The sequence below is a fragment of the Trachemys scripta genome, chromosome 20, assembly GCF_013100865.1.
Source record: "Trachemys scripta elegans isolate TJP31775 chromosome 20, CAS_Tse_1.0, whole genome shotgun sequence".
Classification (NCBI taxonomy): domain Eukaryota; kingdom Metazoa; phylum Chordata; order Testudines; family Emydidae; genus Trachemys; species Trachemys scripta.
In genome coordinates this window covers 16099452-16121243 of record NC_048317.1, presented here as the reverse complement: position 1 = coordinate 16121243, position 21792 = coordinate 16099452, and the positions used below count along the sequence as shown (strand labels likewise).

The following is a 21792-nucleotide window of genomic DNA, read 5'->3' as shown; positions in this document are numbered from 1 at the left end:
TGCCGAGTGCCCGTTGCAGCAGCACATCATTAGAAGTTGCTGCGGGGCCTGCTCTGTCGGGAGCTCCTTTTTCTCTCTGGCACTGCTCCCACTTCCGGATTACAGAGGGGAAGGCAGCGGCCAGCGGGTCAGGGGAGAGGCCCAGTACTGGCTGCAGGCTCCAGCACCCTCCCAGTCAGACAGCCCCAACCCAGGCTTCTGCCCCCAGACTCCCAGTCAGATTCCCCTCAGTCCCCAGTTTAACCCCAGCCCCCAGAGAAACACCCAACTCAGCCCTCTTAGCCCCCCAGAAACTCCCTCAGCTCCCAGCTTACCCACCAGACAATGAGCTCCCATCCCCACAAAGCTCTCAGCTTCCACGCACCTCTCCACTTTGTCCAGCCTCCCCACAGTCCAGTCAGCACCAACCCAACACTCACCCCACCTCCTAGCTCGAGAGCCTAGCACTGTCCAGCACCCACCCATCTATACCCCCAATACCCTTCACCATTCATCCTGCCATCCACCTGAGCAGCCCAGAGATGACAAGTTCTGTGCAGCTCCAAATGCCACCCCCCACTGCTCAGGGCAGGGTGTGTTGACCACAGATTGAGGTTTATGGTCCTATGGAAATAAATTAGCAAATGTACAAACTTGCTCATTCTATAACTTGCATGCAACATCACATGTGGAGCGGCACAAACCTTGGCAGTTGTGCCCATTGCATGGCTGTGCGGGGACTGCTCACCACAGCAGCCCCTGCAATAGAAACTGTGTAATTATGGGGGACTTTAACTTCCCCTGCGAACTCTGAAGGAGGACTTGGAAAAGAAGAGGCTTGCAAGAGATGGAGCCAAGGCCCTGCCTTTGCCATCTACTCCCCAACTCCTGCAGCAGGGGCAGTGCAGAAGGAGAAGCAATCTGTGCTGTTCTCATGGATTGAGAAGATGGTTTTCCCCCTTGCCCACAAAGCAGTGCCCAAGGCACAATCCTTCCAGTGCTCCGCCAGGAACGGGTGGTCTCCACACTGCTCCCCGTGCAGGCACATGGGTGTAAAGCTGCAATCTAGCCCTTTGTTTTGTACAGTCTCTCCAGGGAAGAATGGATACACTCTGTGTATTCCTGGTTATATCATGGCTGCTACCAGTACCACAAGAACGTGGGTAAATACCCCCTGGAGCTGTGAGCAAACTAAAGGGCAGGGTTTTGTATCATAAGTGAAACAGAGGAACCATCTGTGGGAAGGTCTGAGGAGCACACGTAGATAGACTTTGCAGGCTTCTGTGCACAGGGAGCCTCTCTGAGAGATGGCAGCTAAGGTCGCCTGCACCTTTTCCATTTTTAATTTGAAAAAACTTTCAGAAATTCTTAGAAAAACTTCAGCTCCTATAGGGATCCCATGCTTATCTCACAGTTTAAGTATCTCTACTGGAAGATGATATCTGACACTACAGTGGTCTTTACTCTAGCCAAGAAGGGTATAACACGATCCAATGGCTGGAAATTAAAGCTAGCTTGGCCCCAGAATGGCTGCATCCTCTTGAAGGTTTTGTAGACTCCGCTCTCCGGACAGTCTTTCCAAGTCATTAGAGCGGATCTGTAGTGATACTCCCCAAAACAGAGCTATCACTATGGACAGCCACCAACTCATGTAAGACAACTAGCCGTCCAAATAACCTCCAAGTCTCTTACCTGGTGAGCTGCAGCTACTGAATCATTTCTTTGAAGTTGCAGTAATACTCAGGTATTAAGATGGTGATCTTTGAAAGGGAGCCTGTGGGGAAGAAGCAAGAGAGAAGTCAAATGTAGCTACCCAGGTTTCCTTTGGATCAGAAAATAACACACGTTAAGTGACCATACTCTCAGACATACACACACAACCAACACATCCACCCCAGGTACTTCAGTCACTCACACACCTTCCAGCTACCTTTCTTCACCAATGTGCAGTAGGCTTTTTTTCTCCACTCTGCTGTTTCCACACTCCCATCTCCCGGCTCCATTTTTCACCCCATACTTGCATGGGATTTTGTTCTCCCTGCCCCAGTCCCTGCATGCTCTCCACGTGGGACATGAACCTAAGAACATTCCAGTTAGAGTTGAACTTGTGAAGCTTCCAGCGTGAGTACTGAATTAGACTAAACCCATTCACCAAGCCCCTACTTTTAGTTCTCATCCTTCACGTTCTGGTATTGTGGGGTCACTGTTCAATCAGTGGGGATCAGTAGCGTTTGCTCTGAAATAATGCCCACAGAATGACGGTGTCACATAGAACCAGGCTTTTTATGTACATTTAAACCGATTTATTTCCAACCACAAAGGCAGGGGAGGGAACCTTTGAAACAAACCGATGTCAGGTGGCCAAGACCAGGGAACTGGGTGGTTGTGGACTCCCGGTCCTAGGGGACACTATCAAAGGGATCAGTGACAGATTCCTGCAGCTGGTAGACAAGCTGTGGTGAATCTCTTGCTGAAGACAGTGCTGACTGCCTCTCAGATGCTGAAACTAATCTCTAGTATGCACTCCTGTGATGGGACGTTCACCCCACTCCACTCCTTAGGGGGTGAAAATGGGCTGCTTGACAAGATGGGCTGCACCAGGGTGAGGTGTAGGCTGGATATACAGCCCTAACTGACCTGAAGCCCAGCTGGACAGGAAGAAGAGGGGCTTGTATAAAGCCAGGGAGAGCAGGAAGGGGCAGTAGGGGGAGAGAGTCGGCAGTCACTCTCTAGGTTGAGAAAAAGGAGTAGGAAGAAGCCTAGGGGAAAACAGCAGCAAAGGTGAGACCACATGGACCTTAGCTGCTGACTGTAGCGTCTCAGAAGATGCACGCACACAGCTCCCAATGAAGCTATGCAAGCGCATCTCCTGGGCTAATCGGCGATGGGAAGCTGGAGTAAGCTGATGGCTGTAGGGAGGAGAGCCAGGACAAGGACGGGATTGGCTCCAGAGGTTCAGTTGCAGTCAGTAAGAAGGGAGGTTCTGCAAAAGTTCAGGAGCTGGGGAAGATCCAGTCTTTTCAAACGGGGCCGGAAGGCCAGAGGGTTGCTTCACTGGCTCACTGCAGTGAATTCCTCCTCAGCATTCTAAGGGGTGTTTATAACCTGGCGATTATTTAGGACAAAGTGGGCTAAATTTTACTAGACAATGTGCACCCCGTCACGAAAATGTACCCAGGAAAACAGTCATCAAATGGCTGCTCAGCTTCATTTAATGCAGATCTAAGGAAAAGACAATATGGTTCCAGGAATAACAGCAGCAAGAGGAAGCCTCTGACAGCTGCCATTGTGCAGTGTCAATGAAAGTGCCTTCAGACAGCCCCGGCTATGCTGTCACTGCATACTAAACCTGCCAGGCAGTGTCACATCAGCTGGCTTCGCTCCCCAGTACACACTAGTTAGAACAGCTACACTATTGTTGCATAAATCCGAACTTCCGTCTGTTCTAACCAGTGTCCAGAATCTCCAGAAGGGGAGAAGCCCTGAGGAGAGAAATGTAGGTGAAAGCATCTAGGGGGGACAGGGTGCATGCAAATGACAGAAAGAAGGAGGCACAGTGAGAATCTGTGGTAGAAATTAAAGACAACCCTAAGACTCTGCCCTCATACAGCACCTTTTGTTTGAGGGTTTCTAAGCTCTTTATAAAGGTTAATTAATTCTCACAAGAGACCGGTGAGGTGGGCAAGTAACCTTATCCTGGTTTTTACAGATGGGAAAACTGAGGCAGAGAGTCCAAATGTCACTGTGCCAGAACCAAAAACAGAACCCAGCATTTTTGAGCCCAGGTCTTATGCTCCCTTGACTGCACTATGCTCCTTCCCAGACCTTTCTGAAAAGACACACGGAATGGTCATTCTCCTTGGCCATTTCAACTCATTTTGCTTTTGTATGTGTGAAGGAAGAACGACAAAGCCAATTCTTACTACAAGGGTTTAATGAAAACGGACATCTTAAGGTTTCTTCATAATTCTTCAAGTCATTTTCTCCACATCCATCCCACTGAAAATAAAACATGATTAAATAACTTACTGGAAATTGAAATCTGACCCCTTAGTAATGTTTTTCTTCCACTGTGCACACACATACAAACATATGAGATCCCTTACAAACATACTTGTACTATAGGGCTGAACATAAGCATTGGGATTTTTCACACTTGTTTAAAATAAAAAAACTAAAGCATTTGTTCTGAAGGAAAAAACTGCACAGAAAGAATAACATCTAATTCGGAACAAAGAAAAACCTGTTGAATTTTGAGGCTTTCAACTGTCTCTTAAGGACAAGCCTTAGTGAATTTAACAGGGATGAAACCAAGAGGGGTCTATAAAAACACAAACACTTTACAGAGTTCTATAAAAATAACTTTAACAATGCATAGGATTTACTAGAGAATGAGATCCTTTTTATAGGTTTTTTGAACCTGCCTATGTCACAAACATTGGAAAAGTTACCATTTTCTATTAAATTCCATAGGACTTCATTGTCCCTTTCACTAAATGAAGTCTACCCACCTTCTTGAGAATTATTTAGTAGGCAATCAAATTTCTATAACCTGCCAACATTCCGTCCCACAATGCCTCTGTCCTTAGAGAGCTAGAAGTGTTTATAAAAGGCCAGAAAAAGCTCACTGCAAGCAAAGTGTCCGTTATAAGCAGAGAAAAGTGTATTGAATATAGTATGTGTAATCTGAAATTTATATTTCCCCCTCTAGTATAGGAACTGCAGTTTCTGGAAGGGTCAAGATCCAATTTTAATCCAATGCCCTGCATTCCCAAATAAATTGTATTACCTACAATTAATGCTCCAACCTTCTCCATGTTTTGTTTTCCCTTTGAATCTCAGGATCACACTACGTGCAGGAGAGAATTATGTGGGAAAAAATTATATTTTCCCAGTGGTTTTAAAGATCTGTATATGTTCTGCTTATGTGGGTAACGGTCTGTCTTTCTATCGAGGTGATTAAGACCCAACAATCACCAATGTGTGGGAGAGCCTGACAAAAATTACAACCGCAGTGATAGGCACAGATGTCTGAGTCTGCACATGGGCTTAAGAGTTCTGCATGAGTGCAGTGTATAATATGAAATGAGACTGCATGTTAAAACCATCCAATGCTTCAGCAGCAAGGCTGCATGTTTTCTTATAGTGCTGTACGGTGAGCAAGTGTCTCGCGAATCAACTTCCAAATGTTTTTAATATCCATTGAACTTGTGCAGACATTTTTAAAGGGCCCTAAGTGAAACTGCGCAGTAACAATAATAGTGCAGTAAATAATACTTTATGGGAATCTGGCACCTCCCATCTGATGCTCTGAAAGCTGTTTTACAAATACTAAATAATTTAGCGTCATAGTGCAGCTAGGACATGGGCATTATTAGACTGGCTGTACAAAGGACTGAACTGAGACAATGGTGAACAGATAAATGATTTGCCAAAGATTACCCACCAAATCAGGGGCAGAAAAGGAAGAGAACCAAGGAGTTCTGACTCCCAGTCCCTTGCTCTAACCATCTGATCATACTGCCAACCTCGGGAAGGAACCAAATCCAAGAGTACTGGCCCCCCATTGCCAATGCACATCACATAGCAGTGCCTCATATAAAGCACTAAGAAATAAATGTTCTACCAGTCAGATACCTTGGCTCCATTCTGGACTGAATAGAGTCTGCTTAGCCCAGTGACATACTCTTCATAACAGTGGATTTCCATTAAGGTGTGAAAACTGCAATTTATTTTCTTTTTAATTACCGGTCACAGCAGTTTATAAATATCCTCAATTGCCTTAACCCCTGTGGGATATGGCGAGGAGATGGGGGCCTCAGACACCAAGACTGCAGCCCGCTGTCTGACTTACTCTGGAGACGATGCCTACTAATAACTTCACCCAGCTCTCCATTAGTGTGTGCAAAGGAATGTGTGACCAGCCACTCATTGATACGTATTAATGCTTTGCACTTTGTACCGCTCAACTTTCCAAAAAGAAAACAACTAAAAATCTATCTCAGCCTCTCCCTGCTACAGCTGGCATCACTGTCAGGCTTGTTCGCTAGAAACAGCCAAGCCACCACGCTACCAGGGATTGAAAATATAACCTGGAAACATTTCTATCCTCCCCAAACCCCCGGTGTGTGTCTTGTTTATTTCCTGCTTTCCCTTTTCTCTCCTCCTGGGCAGCAGTCCAGTGAAGAGGACACCAGGGTAAAAGTCAGGTGACCTGGGTTATCTTCCCAGCTCTCTCTCTCTCCCTCTCTCTCATATGTGACCTTGACTAAGTCACTTTCCCTCTTAGTGGCAGTTTCATCATCTGTGTAATGGAGATACTGACCCTCCTTTGTAAGGCGCTTTGAGATCTATGGATGAAAATCATTATAATGAGTGCTATGTACTATTATTCGCTTTCACTTCCCCTTCTGTATCTTGATGCACTTCTCCCCCATTCTTTTTCAAAGACAATGGGTTTGTCTGCGATGGGATTTTTGCACCAGTGTAGCTACCACACAAAGCACACCCTGGTTGAGTGCCCTAACCACTAGGCTACAAAGTCACTCTGTAGGGATATTAAAGAAGGTACTAACAGTGATTCCCCCAAGTGACAGTGACCCCTCCATAATTTGTCCCACACACTTTAAAATCCAACAGTTTCACTAAGTAAACTTGTAAGCTACTGTCTGTAGAAACCATTGATTGTATCTGTCCTGTGAAAGATACTTTAATACTATGTAAAACTTACAAACAAGCTTGACTTTGTTCTTGAAGTAATTGATACAATGTAAACAAACGCTATAAGCCGTTAAGTGACTTTCACTTCATTGTAACAGCAACGGCTTCTAGGAACAGACCTCCACCCTCTGTGATTAAAAGGTCGGGAGTCTCAAATGAATTAGCACACACCCCAAAAGTGGTGGAGTCAGTAAATTAAAATATGGTTAAGATATGGAATGTATGTTGATGAATGCTTGATGTACACGAATGGTTAGGAAGGTGCCAGCCTAGAAAGGGAGTATCCCTCGGCCGAAGAATGTGTCAAGTGGACCACCAGAACCCCCGAGGATAAACTGGGATCCATTCCATCACCTGGAAGGATGAGAAACTCAAACTTTGGACAGTGTGGAGCCACCAGGAATGTGCCCAGGAATGTGCCATCCGCTGATTGAGTCAGCAACAGCAGGATGAAACAGCTCCCATAGACTAACATAGGAATCAATTCCTATAAGAATGGACTCTAAAGACTGAGGATTTTGAGTCTCTGGTTCTGCTGCCAACCTCCAGGAGCATCAGGTGCATCTGACACAGACTCGGCTCCATCCTCATGATCAAGATACCTGGCCAGTAACTTGGCATGAGCAACTTCTAGGCTGGTAACTAGAACACCTATACAGAACTTGAATGAATGATTGTGTGAATGAATATATGTGTGTGTATATATATGTATATCTATGGATATATGTGTGTGTGTATAAGGAATAAGTAGTGATAGGAATAAGTAGTCAAACAACGTTGTTTACTTTTATCTTTTGCTTTAGTATTATATTTACAATAAATGTGGCATTTTTGCCTTATCCCTCTTAATAAGATCCTGCTGGTTTTTATTCTATTGGTATAACAACTCTCTCCTGTTGGAGCTGTACCATTTTGTATAAATTATTAAATATTCATTGATCCGAGAGCGCGAGGCTGCCTCTAGAGCCCAGTGGTCAGAGCATTTAATGGGACGCGCAAGACCATGGCTCAAGTCCCCGCTCTGCCTGATTCACATCTCCCAGATCCCAGGTGAGTGCCCTAACATCTCCGAGCTATTGGTTATTCTGGGGTGGGGCTGTCTGGCGCTCTGATTTTGAGCAGAAATTCTGTCCTGGACCTAAAAAAAAACCTTCCTGACAAAAGTTTTGCCAAAACTAATACATCCCCAGAAAATGCCCGAGTTTTGACAAATCAGCATTTTCCGACCAAAAAATGTTGTCAAAAGCTTCCTGACTAGTTCTAATTGACAATAATAATAAAGAGTGGGGTGGTTAACCCTAGGCTGAACTAAGATTACACTCAGAAGATTCTTGTCTCAATGCAATACCCCTCTTGTAACCGATGCATTTAATTACGTGTTTGTGTGCACACATGCAGGCTTTTGCAGCCACGGTTTAGGGAGTACATGGAAAATCTGGCTCCAGGACAGTGTTGTTCTATTTTACTTTCTTTACTGCATGAAAAACATTTGGCTGTTACTGAAGAGAGTGAGGCTAGACGCATACATTACAGCGAGTTCCAGAAATAGCTCAATCCGGCTTGCACAATTTTTGCAGCTAAAAAGCTTCCTTTTAACTCAACAGCCTGTCCCTTTCCATGGAGCAGCTCTGCACAGGGCAAACCATGGCTCGGGGCTGTGGCTTTGGATGAATCATTCAGGAAGATTACATGATTTTGAATGCAGGTGAACCAAGTGCAAGTGGGTTTGATCTCCTGTTGCTAGCTGCCAAGTGTTGTGCACCTTATGCAAATTATTTAATGAGCTAATTTGTACATTGGAAAATAAATTGCGTATAGTCACACACGTCAGCTTAAAAATTAAATTATATGGATGTAATGCCATGGAAGGGGTTTGCTTCACAGCCCTGGTGAATGAAGTTTTCTGTTTAATCAACAGGACAATCCCACAAACTCTGCCCTGACAGCATGCCACAGTCCTGATCGGGGCAAGAGGCTGCCTCTAAGTGTAACAGGGATAGTTCAGTCTCCATGCCTTCTCTGCAGACTGTACCAACTGGTCTGAAGTGTGGTGATGACTTTATACAATGTGGTAGCTAACTGAGAACCACTACACTCATCTTGTGTATGGCCCACCAAACGTTTATCAGATGGGAACAGTTTTTAATCCCTGCTGAGCTGGGCTGGGTTCAAATCAGTGCCCTACAGATGGAAGGCTCTGTAGCTCCTTAGCTATGTCCCAAGGCATCCAATCCACTTGAGGTAATGGCACAACTGACAGCAGAACCAGCCAGATATCCTCCATGTATACCAGCCCCTTAAGAGTGATACCACACACACTTTGCTAGTGAGTTACACAGGTGATTGTGAAAAACACCGTGGGGGAGGGATAGCTCAGTGGTTTGAGCATTAGCCTCCTAAACCCAGCCTTGTGAGTTCAATCCTTGAGGGGGCCACTTGGGGATCTGGGACAAAATCAGTACTTGGTCCTGCTAGTGAAGGCAGGGGGCTGGACTCAATGACCTTTCAAGAGCCCTTCCAGTTCTAGGAGATGGGATATCTCTATTATTTATTATTAAAAAGCATTGGAACACTGAGTATTAGGATTCCCAGGTCTATTCCTATCTCTGATAGCATAGGGCAGTCTCATGGTTAGAGCAGTAGGTACATACAGGATACCCAAGCCCACAGATTTGGAACATTCATTGTTCTGAGTGTATGACATTAGACTCTTGTCATACTAGGTCCTGAGTTCTAGTCCCAGCTCTGCTTGAAGTGAGCTTCTGCAATAGGGCTGCCACCTTTCTCATTGCAGAAAACTGAACACCCTTGCCCCACCTCTATCCTGCCCCTTCTCTGTCCCCCACCCTCACCCACTCACTCATTTTCACCAGATGGTTGGTGAGCAGGAGGGGATGAGGCTGGGGATGAGGGGGTTGGGTTCTGGGCTGAGGGAAGGGGTTGGGGTACAGGAGGGAGTTCAGGCCCTGGGTGGGAGTTTGGATGTGGGAGGGGGCTCAGGGCTGGGATAGGGGTTTGGGTTGCGGGACAGGGTGCAGGCTCAGGACTAGGGCAGGGGGTTGGAGTGCGTGAGGGGGTTTGGGGTGCAGTCCCCAGCCAATGCTCACCTCAGGTGGCTCCTGGAAGTGGCCAGCGTGTCCCTACAGTCCCTAGGCAGAGGGACCGGGGTCTCTGCAGGCTGCCCTCGCCCACAAGTGCCATCCCTGCAGCTCCTATTGGCTGTGGTTCCTGGCCAATGGGAGCTGCGGTGCCGGCACTCGGGACAGAAGCAGTGCACAAAGCCTCTTGAGTCGCCCCTTCACCTAGGGGCCAGAGGGACACACTGGCTGCTTCTGGGAACCGCGCTGAGCTAGGGCAGGAAACCTGCCTTAGCCCCGCTAACCGGACTTTTAATGGCACTGACCAGAGCCGCCACAGTCCCTTTTCGACCGGGCGTTCAAGTTGAAAACCGGACATCTGGCAACCCTATTCTTCAACCTTGCCATTACTTTATTTGTAATGAACCAGAGGCGAATGATAGATACCTGCCTGCTGGCTGGTGATGAAATGTGGCCTTGGTCACTACTAAGAGTCATGAGCTGCATAGAAATATTAAGAACCCTGAGTAGAAGAGATGAAACCAGCACTATGGTCTCCTGGCACGAGGCACTGCAGCTTCCCCTAGGCCAAAGCATCTCTCTCAAATACAGTCACAGAGATACAAAAAAGTATGACAGGACTGCCAACCACCTAAACTTCCTGGTCTGCCACTGTCAATTCTAACACCTCCACCCCCCAGAAACAGAAACTTGGAAATTTCCCTCTTTGGAAAGAGAGGTGTAATCCGAGCCCCTCTGTCTGCTGCAAGAGACGGGAGGGAAAGATACCGTGGGAGCAGGAGTTCAACCTGCAACAGCAACCAAACACTGCTGGTTAGCAATCACACTGCAGGTACCTTCACCAAAGCCACCCTAAGCGTTAGAGCTATAAGACAAGCCTTCCTACTGCTCAGATCCCCTCCACTCCCCCTCCCCGCCCTCTTTTTAGATGGTATCAGATTGTTTTCCTGCAGGCTACAACATTCAATCCTTTAAGTGCCGCCTGCTCTCTTACAAGACTTTGCATCAAACAGGCTTATGGGCTGCAGGTTGCTGGAGTCTTTGTCTGTGATTTATAATTTATCACCTTCTGGTGAGGTCATAGGTTTTTTCTGGTGCTGTGGTTTAACTCTGATGTTTCCGGGTTGACAAAGAAATGGGCACAGCGGAGGAAAAACAACAACAACATTTACAATTTCAGCCACTGCACAATCTTCACTGCAGTGTCAAGTCAGAGCTGAATGGGTCCCTTCAGGCATCAAAACAACAGCTGGAGCCCCACCGCCCCCTCTCCCCAGAGGGGCTTACAGCTCCTCCTTGTATAATGAGCCCAGACATCATGCCTCTGGAACCTTTTTCAGAAGGGATTGAAAACAGCTGTTTGCCTCCTGGACCGCAGCACCACTTTGCTGCTTCTCAACCTGAGAAACTGACTGCTCCATTTTAAAAAGCATTGGACGGTTGCTACAGCAACAAAGGTTTCTATATATACTTGATAGACTCAAAACCAGGTTGTCACGGGCAACGGGAGTCAGCGTTGCACGGAAACTAAACTTTTCTGGTAGCCCAGCATTGTCTGGGCTGTAGGCAGCCAGAAGTGATGGGGATGGGAGCCCAGGTACGGCCTGATGTTTCACTGTGGGTCAGCCAGGTCCTGGCTACCTGAAGGCTCAGAACAGTCACACAGCTGATACAGCTTCGTTAGAGGAGGATAATTTTCTTCAACCTGTTTGCTTCCTCCTCCCCATAGGCTACCACAGCACCTTGCCCCAGGCAGGTAACACAAGCCTAAAGTTAGTGGGATTCTGCCCGTTCCGAGGGAAGGGCAGCAAAGGGCTGATAGGATTGTGAGAATAAATAGTTGGCTAAGAGAGTGGTGCTATAAGGAGGGCTTTGGGATGTATGGCCACTGGGAGGCTTTCGGGGACAGACACCTGTTCTCGCGGGATGGGCTTCACCTGAGTAGGGAAGGAAATAGACTTCTGGGAGGGAGGCTGGCTCATCTTATCAAAAGAGCTTTAAACTAGGAAGTTTGGGGAGAAGGTTGGGAGATGCACTGTTAATCTCCACGCCAGATTCCAGTATGGAAAAGGTGAGTAAAATGAGAGGAGACATAGCCGGGGAGATGAGATTGGACATAGGAAGGACAGGGGGGACGGACGCAAGGAGGCCCGCAACTTATAGTGCTACTAATGGGAGACAGGCTAAACGACATACATTAGGGTGTTTATACACCAATGCCAGAAGCCTAGGTAATAAAATGGAGGAATTGGAGCTCTTGGTCCAAGAGCTGAAACCAGATATCGTAGGAATAACAGAAACGTGGTGGAATGGCAGTCACGACTGGAACACAGGTATGGAGGGGTATGCGCTGTTTAGGAAAGACCGGGATAAAGGTAAAGGTGGGGGGGTGGCATTGTATGTCAATAGTGAAATAAACTGTAAAGAAATAATAGTTGATGGATTAGATAACACAGAGTCCGTCTGGGCAATACTCACACTGGGTAATAGGACTACTAGAGCCTCTCCGGGGATAGTGCTTGGAGTGTGCTATAGACCGCCGGGATCGACCCAGGATATGGATAAGGAACTATTTAATGTGTTTAGAGAAGTAATTTCTAATAGAAACTGTGTAATTATGGGGGACTTTAACTTCCCGGATATAGATTGGGGCACAAACGCTAGTAGTAATAATAGGGCTCAGATGTTCCTAGATGTGCTTGCTGATCAATTCCTTCATCAAGTGGTAGCTGAACCGACGAGGGGGGAGGCCATTTTAGATTTGATTCTGGTAAGTAGTGAGGACCTCGTTGAGGAAGTGGTAGTGGGGGACAATTTGGGCTCCAGTGATCATGAGCTAATTCGGTTTAAAATACATGGGAGGAGTAACAGAATTAAGTCAAAGACTAGGGTTTATAATTTTAAAAAGGCCAATTTTAACAAATTAAGGGGACTGGTAAGGGAAGTGGATTGGGCAAACGTATTAATGGATCTAAAGGCAGAAGAAGCCTGGGATTACTTCAAGTTAAAGATGCATGAGCTGTCGGAGGCCTGCATTCCAAAAAAGGGAAAAAGATTACAAAGCAGGAGATTTAGACCGAGCTGGATGAGCGACCGACTCAAAGGGGCGATTAGGAAGAAACAGAAAGCGTACAAAGAGTGGAAGAGGGGAGGGATTAGTAAAGAAACTTACCTTAGCGAAGTCAGAGAATGTAGAGATAGAGTGAGAAAGGCCAAAGGCCGTGTAGAGTTGGATCTAGCGAGGGGAATTAAAAGCAATAGTAAGAGGTTTTACAGCCACATAAATAGGAAGAAAGCAAAGAAAGAAGAAGTGGGACCGCTGAAGACTATTGCCGGAGAGGAGATTAAAGACAATCTAGGCATGGCGCAATATCTCAATGAATATTTTGCATCGGTGTTTAATGAGGCCAATGAAGGTATTAGGGATACTAGCACCACTACAGAGGGGCATTCAGGATGGGGGATTACCGTATCCGAGGTAGAAACAAAACTTGAATGCCTTAATGGGGCTAAGTCGGGAGGACCGGACGATTTTCATCCGAGAATATTGAAGGAATTGGCGCGGGAAATAGCAGGCCCATTAGCGATAATATTTAATGAATCTGTAAACTCGGGGGTGGTCCCGTTAGACTGGAGAATAGCTAATGTGGTTCCTATTTTCAAGAAAGGGAAAAAAAGTGATCCGGGTAACTACAGGCCTGTTAGTTTAACATCTGTAGTGTGCAAGGTGTTAGAGAAAATTCTGAAAGAGAAACTAGTTGAGGACCTGGAGGTTAGTGGCAATTGCGATAAATTACAACATGGTTTTACGAAGGGCAGATCGTGCCAAACGAATCTGATCTCCTTCTTTGAGAAAGTAACGGATTTATTAGATAAGGGAAATGCGGTGGACCTAATATACCTGGATTTCAGTAAAGCGTTTGATACTGTACCCCATGAGGAATTATTGGTTAAACTGAAAAACATGGGGATCGATATGAAAATCCAGAGGTGGATAAGGAATTGGTTAATGGGGAGAATGCAGCGGGTCGTATTAAAGGGTGAACTGTCGGGTTGGAGGGAGGTTACTAGTGGAGTGCCTCAAGGTTCGGTTTTGGGACCCATTTTATTTAATTTATTTATAACTGACCTCGGGACCGATTGCAGGAGTGGGCTGATAAAGTTTGCGGATGATACGAAGGTGGGAGGCGTTGTAAATTCGGAGGAGGATAGGGATATCCTGCAGGGAGACTTGAATGAGCTTGTGAATTGGAGTATCAGGAATAGGATGAAATTTAATAGTAAAAAGTGTAAGGTGATGCATTTGGGGATGACTAATAAAAATTTTAGTTACAAGATGGGGACGCATTGGTTAGAAGTAACGGAAGAGGAGAAGGACCTAGGGGTCCTGGTAGACCGCAGGATGACTATGAGTCGACAATGCGACGTGGCGGTGAAAAAAGCCAATGCTGTCTTGGGATGCATTAGGCGAGGTATATCTAGTAGGGATAAGGAGGTCCTGCTTCCGTTGTACAAGGCGCTGGTGAGACCTCATTTGGAGTACTGTGTGCAGTTCTGGTCTCCCATGTTTAAAAAAGATGAACTTAAACTGGAACGGGTGCAGAGAAGGGCCACTAGGATGATCAGAGGAATGGAAAACCTGTCGTATGAAAAGAGACTAGAGGAGCTTGGGTTGTTTAGTCTGACAAAGCGAAGGCTGAGGGGGGATATGATTGCTATCTTTAACTATATTAGAGGGATTAATACGAGGGAGGGAGAAGAATTATTCCAGCTTAGTACTAATGTGGATACGAGAACGAATGGATATAAACTGGCCGTGGGGAGGTTCAGGCTTGAAATTAGACGAAGGTTTCTGACCGTCAGAGGGGTGAAATATTGGAACGGCCTTCCGAGGGAAACGGTGGGGGCGACGGACCTGCCTGGTTTTAAGATTAAGTTAGATAAATTTATGGAGGGAATGGTTTAATGGTAAAACATAGTAGTCAAGGAAAACCAAGAAATGGTAGGTAATTGTATAATGGCTGACAGGGGTCAGGCTGGAGACTCTTGCCTATATGCTCGGGGTCTTACTGATCGCCATATTTGGGGTCGGGAAGGAATTTTCCTCCAGGGCAGATTGGCTGAGCCTCTGGAGGTTTTTCGCCTTCCTCCGCAGCATGGGGCAGGGATCTCTAACAGGAGGGTTTCTGCTGATTGAAGTCACCTAAAACAGGATTGGGGACTTCAACAGCAGAGTCCAGGGAAGGGGTAGGGACGGTATTATGGCCTGCAGCATGCAGGGGGTCAGACCAGATGATCATAATGGTCCCTTCTGACCTTAAAGTCTATGAGTCTATGAGTCTATGAGTCTAAGCCTGTGGCTCCCTCCCAAACAGATGGCTGTATGCAAGGTCCACAAATAATCTAACCCACCAGCCTATGAGCTTTCCGTCTGCTATGCTGACTGGCAGACTCTCCAGGGACCACCCCTGGAAGCAGATGGTTAAGACGTGAGCAGGAGACTGAGTTGTTGATCAGCTGGTTTGAGGGCCAGGCTCTGGGGCTAGTTCGGTGGAAGTCGTTACGCCGGTCCTAGTCAGGCAGGAATGCACAGTGACAGGTATCTGGGTAGAGAGGCTAGGCCGGGTAGTCAGTTTGGTTCCCAGCCCTGGCTACTTACAAGATTTACTACTCCTATATTATGCCACTTCTGCAAAGTGGCTGCTGTACCGTGCCTCTGTTCATCCCTCTTCCAAGCTTACAGGGAGCAGCATGGAGGGAAGGAGGTGGAGCAGAACAATTCAGCACCCACTGTTGAAATACAAGAGGGGCAAGATCACAGGAAATCAGATCATTGTAGTGCCTCTTGTGATAGATACCAAGGCTGCTAGACACACACTCACTCTGTGGTTCTCCGCCTTTATAGCTCCCAGACTAACACAGCCTGTCCTGGTCTCTGGGTACCAAATGCCAAAAACAAGGCAGGATGAGGTCACTTCCTTCTCCCTTCACACAGGCCTGCTTGCCTGAGGTAAATTCTCTCAGGTTCTTCTCCTGGGATAGTACAACTCCATGCCAACCACTATGCAGGGCTGTAACATAAAAGCCAAGATTATCTTGAGCTCAGGACATGTACTAGAAATATATGGACAAACTAGTGGAAGATTAGGGCACGGCAACCAAATAACCTGGGGGCTGGAGGGAGTGATGTCAGAGGGAAGATTACAAAAGCTAAATACGTAGATTTTGGCTAAGCAAAAAGGGGGTGAGAGGGACCTACAAATAACAGAAGGGAGTAAGTGCCAGGAATAATTTAGGGGTGTAACTGAGTTCGGGGGTAACATTAAAAAGGAGAAAATTGAGGCTGAATATTAGGAAAACCTTCTGCCAGTGAGATCTTTGACTCTGTAGAATAGTCTCCGAGGGGAAGTGGTGGAAGGCCCATAAGTACAGTTAACACTAAACTGCACAAAGCACGAGAAAACGCAGCATTGGGAACAAATGCGAACCGGCCTTAGGGACACAGACTAGATCTAATCTAATATGCCTCCTCCATCTTTAATTTCTGAGTCTCTGATCTCCTTTTCAGAGCAGACTCCTTTATGCCAAAGCTGATTTTCCATTCTGATTAATGTCTAGATGGTACCTAATCTGTAAGACCAATGTCAGCATATAAAAAAATGAGTAAGTGCAGATTCAAATCCCCTTTCCCCCCCCCAATCAATCAGTTTCTCTCCCCTTTTCTTTACAATATTTCTTTCAATTGGACTGAATGTTTAACCAGGGGTTCTCAAACTGGGGGTCATGATGCTTCAGGGGGTTGTGAGGTTATTACCTGGGGGGTTGCGAGCTGTCAGCCTCCACCCCAAACCCTGCTTCACCTCCAGCATTTATAATAGTGTTAAATAGAAAAAAAGTGTTTATAATTTATAAGGCCCTCAGAGGCTTGCTGTGTGAAAGGGGTCACCACTACAAACGTTTGAGAACCACTGTTTAAGATGGTCTGTGCACTGTATTTTTGTATGACTGTACATTACAAGCCAGATTTTTGACATAGCTCCACTGAAGTCAATGGAGTGAAACGCTGTTTTACACCAACTCAGGATTTGGCCCTATATTATAATATTTTCTTATCATTTCTTTTTGCTACTTTCTGAGTGACTTTAGTGTTGGTAGACGGTACTGCATTGAAAGCCCTGGAGACTGGGTGAAATTCACCCCCATGCAGAGTGGCAACAGAAGTCCTATGGACCATACAAGGTCTGCTTAAACCCACAAATAGGATTTATATGTGACTTAAGAGGTGTATGGGGCCCTCTGCAAAGAGTTTCCAACAGCCATGCCTCAGCCCTGTTCTACTGGAACTATCCCTATGGCTGGGAGGGAAGCTCAGACTGACCACGGTCCATACACTGCTTGGCCTGTCTGCTGAGCCTGCGGCAACTTCCGTGATGAGGACAGCTGCCCCCTGACCCATTTCACATAGACTATCACACAATCATTCGATGGAAACAAGTTTTTGTTACTTCTAGCCAGGAATTGTTCTGAACTGGTGGCCCGGAGTTGACAGATTCTGTCTCTGTTACCTGTCCCGACTCAGCCATTCCTCTCCCCACCAACTCATTCTTTTAAATACCAAGTTAAATATGTCATTGGTAAAGCGTCATTAATGTCATGTGTGTTGTGCAGAACGCATCTCTAGGTGCATGAAGTGGTGTCTGTAGGAAGCTACTTAAATTTAAAGACACAGACACACACACACACACTGCTGTAGTTCATAGCTTCAGAGAAGCTCAGCGGAAGAGACAAATGTTCCAGATGTTGCGTTACTGACAAGCTGCTCTGAGGCTGGGAGTTGGTGGTTGAGGAGGAATACCAGAGGGTAAGAGAGAGGATGGGACACAGTGCACACCTGTCATCACTCGTTTACAGGTGGTAATTAGTGGTGCACAGCTGGGCTCTCGAGCTTCCTGCTTTTGGCTGATGTAATGGACAAGGGGCAGGAAACAGTGCTGGGTCAGAGAGCGCAGCAGCCCTGCTTATAGTTAGATTTACATCATGGTTTTTGCCTGGCTATTCTGGGAGGCACCGTGGGTGACAGGGGAAGGGCAAGGATGACGATTTTTATTTTTGCCTAAAACCTCGTTTTTGAAAGGCTTATTCTTGTCCTCTCATGAATATAAATTGAGAGAGGGTAAATGGATTCGGCAGCCCCCTAGACTACACCCTGAAACCACTTAGACCCTATCTGCTGTAATAAGACATAACCCATAATGCAGACTTTTCCTTAGGAACCAGACTGGCCATTGCACACATTTAATACATTCTGGGTAACTTTTGCAATCCATAAAGTGCCAGAAGATGACAACGTTTTTGAAGCTACATTAAGGGAGATGTCTGCACAAATGGATAGATGTTTCCAGTGACCACTTTCCTCACTGGACAGTGCAGACATAACAACGGTAAAATGCATTAACATGTACCCATAAAATAAGATTCCTCCAGCCTCATGGAGTACTTAGAAAGCTCCTTCACAAATAAAACTGTCATGAAAGGAGACATTTGTTGCCCTGCTGCTTTATTTTTTAACCCACAGTCCAATGTTGCTGTAAGAAACGGAATACTTGAGCATTAAGTGTGTGCTACAGAGCTGCCTTATACAGCAGCAAAGTGATTAATTAAAATTTACAAGAGTAATCCAAACTCCTAAACATGTTTCTTGGCTGTAGCCCCTGTAATCCGGTGCCAACAACATCTTAAACAAATGACAACCTCAAGTCGACCTATGGGAGCTGTGAAGACTCTCTTATAAGCCTTCTCTGTAACTGGAGAAGAATGAGATACGCAAATCTTCATGAAAAATAAAACACAGTGACAGTAATGTCTGGGATGTTTGGCTAACAATGGGAATAACCCTTTCCTAAGTCACAGGCACTGGCCAAATCCCAGTATTGTTAACTCTCGGGCTGAAGTACTGAAAATGCAGTGCAAGAGAGTGAGACAGATAGACAAGTTCACACCCACCCGGCCTGATCCATGAGATGCTGAGCACCCGCAAATACCATTGAGAGTGTACTTGTGCCAGGCTCTCTGCAGAATTAGGCTCTAAGTTTTCCCCTGAGAAGCACATATCCAAACATGCTGCCCTCCTCCCCCGGTCCACTCTACCTGCAAAATACTAATCCAATAGTTTTGAATCCTTGTGCTAACTTCTTAAAATCCAAAATAAAAATGTCCTAGGAGGGCCCATATTCGATTCTCAGTGAGAGTCACTGGGAAAATCTGACTTAAATGGTGCAGAATCAGTATAATATCATTGGAAATTACTCTAGATTTATACTGGTATACCTGGCTAGGATCTGGCTCTTCATATTTTGCATATGAAGCATGTTGCACAAAAACAAACAAATCAGAGGGTGAAACAGGCCCTTTTAGGTCCATCTAGACCAGGTATTTTTCATAACAGAACAAAAAAACACCACAGCTTTAGATCAAACAACTGATTCCCTTTGCTCTGCATACGTAAAGGTGAAAGCTTTTTTACAGCAATGTTGCACTGTAATGGGTTAGGCCCAACAGTGAGAGGTAGGCACCTAAATGACTTGGAGGATCTAGGCTTTAGTCTCTAACATGCATTCCTATATTAATTATCATGATATTGATTCCAGAGTTAATAAAGCACATTGGACACTCACTGGTAATTAATTACATTACCTGCTCCCAACCAGGAATGGGAATCTCACCCAGGAAAGATACAGTTCTCCATTTACAAAATTATTTAGGATTCATGAATTACCTTAGTAAGGAATTTAACAATTTATTTCAGTTCTGCTGGAATTACAATCCTGTAGCAGTGCTGCAAATCAGTTGAAAAATAAAACAGTCTGTCCCAATTAAAAATAAATTGTGCAATACAGTTTCTCATTACCACTCCTTCCTTCCTTTGGAAGCCAATGTGAGATGATTAATTATCGTTAATTGTGTTGGCATTTATGCAACTGTAGTATTAATTCCACAGACATTGTGCCATTATTAAAGTACATGTAAACTATCATTAAAAATGAATGTTAACATTTTCAAACCTTAATGTCTAAAGTTAGACACCTAAATTCATATTTAGGCACTGATTTAACTTCACTGGGAACTGTGGATGGTCAGCACCATCTGAAAATCGGGCCATTTGGTAATAGATTTAGGTGCCTAACTTTAGACACATGGATCAAGATTTTCAAAATTGGGTGCCAAAAGTCAGGCTCCTATATCACTATTTAGACATATATGTAGGGATCCTGAATTTCACAAGTGAAGAGCATGCAGCAGCTCTGACTGAAGGGAAAAAAAGTGTCAAAAAGGCGCACACACACAAAAAAATCAAACTTTTTTCCAACTATTCCAATGAAGGCCTCTAGGAAACTTGAGATTTTGTATGGGTATAGTCCTGGAGTCTGAGAGGAATCCTTTACTGACCCTGTGAAAATTCACCCCGATTTCACCAAGTTATAAACTTCTGAAAAAACTGTCATTTGCACATGCTTAGAAGAGCCTGTTAGAGGCTTGAGGCTAATATCTCCAAATATTCCATCTGCATGGAGCATGCTCCAGCCCCAAGTTTTACTACATGCCAATTTCATTGAGCCTCCTGCTGGACCCTCCTATAGAGTAGGCACATAGTTAAAGCTAGGGAACAGCAGCTGTTTGTGAAAGGCATACTGGGCTACAAACCAGGAATTCACGGGTTCCAGTGTCAGCTCTCCCACATACCTGTGTTAATGCTGTGCACTTCACAGCCTTTGTTACTGAGCAATGTTTCATGCTAATCAAAGGGGGCTGACAAATGAGGTAACAGAGGTTGCACAAGATCACTTCTGGCATAGTTGGGCATAGAACCCAGGTCTATAATATGGCAAGTCTCATCCAGGTAGCCACACTGCCCATCAGTCTGACCGTATTCGGCTGTGCCATCTCTAACCACTAGAGATCACTCTCTTCTAGGATTTCTGGTTTCTAATATCCCTATGCTGTCCAGTAGACAGCTTTTTAAGCCACTTAGCAAAGTGTGCGTCACATTCTCCTCTAGTGGCTGGCCCACTTGGAGGATAACAATCTACTATGGCTACTAGTTACTCCCCCTGCGTAAATGGCAGGGAATTATACTGTGGGTTTAACATGATTCCAAAGGATGGTATTTTTGTTTTTTCAGTTTGCTTTTTAAAAATCCTAGGAAATAACATACAGAACCTTACATTTAGAGAATGTTAAGCTTGCAATGTTAGGAAATGCCAGTATTATGGTTGGATGAGCAACTGCAATTTGGCCCTTTTCCGTGTATGTATTCTTTACTTTTCTATTCTATGGGACCCCTGCTTCATTCACTACACAGGGTGAACAGTGAATGAGGCAGAAGATGGCAAGAAGAGAAAGGATATTCTCTTGTATTTAAGGCACTGGAATGGGACTCAGGAGAGCTATTTAGGTCTGAATTAGCTGTTACCACTTGAGAAAGATCTTGGAGTCATTGTGGATAGTTCTCTAAAAACATCCACTCAATGTGTAGCGGCAGTCAAAAAAAAAGTGAACAGAATGTTGGGTATCATTAAAAAAGGGATAGATAATAAGACAGAAAATATCATATTGCCTCTGTATAAATCCATGGTACGCCCACATCTTGAATACTGCGTGCAGATGTAGTTGCCCCATCTCAAAAAAGATGTATTGGAATTGGAAAAGGTTCAGAAAAGGGCAACAAAAATATTTAGGGGTATGGAACGGCTTCCCTATGAGGAGAGATTAATAAGACTAGAACTTTTCAGCTTGAAAAAGAGACAACTAAGGGGGAGTATGATAGAGGTCTACAAAATCATGACTGGTGTGGAGAAAGTAAATAAGAAAGTCCGGTGGCACCTTAAAGACTACCAGATTTATTTGGGCATAAGCTTTCGTGGGTAAAAAACCTCACTTCTTCAGATGCAGAAGTGAGGTTTTTTTATCCACGAAAGCTTATGCCCAAATAAATCTG

At 45.2% G+C, this 21792-nt stretch overlaps 1 protein-coding gene across 4 annotated transcripts in view; it reads right to left on the bottom strand.

Annotated features, from left to right (window-relative positions):
- Positions 1 to 21792, bottom strand: part of HIVEP3 (HIVEP zinc finger 3) — a 422183-nt gene that overhangs the window by 201770 nt on the left and 198621 nt on the right. For all 4 annotated transcript variants that reach the window (XM_034753789.1, XM_034753788.1, XM_034753785.1 and 1 more), the window contains one exon: positions 1672 to 1753. The gene's annotated coding sequence lies outside the window, so the exon portion shown is untranslated. The remainder of the gene's footprint in view (positions 1 to 1671; positions 1754 to 21792) is intronic.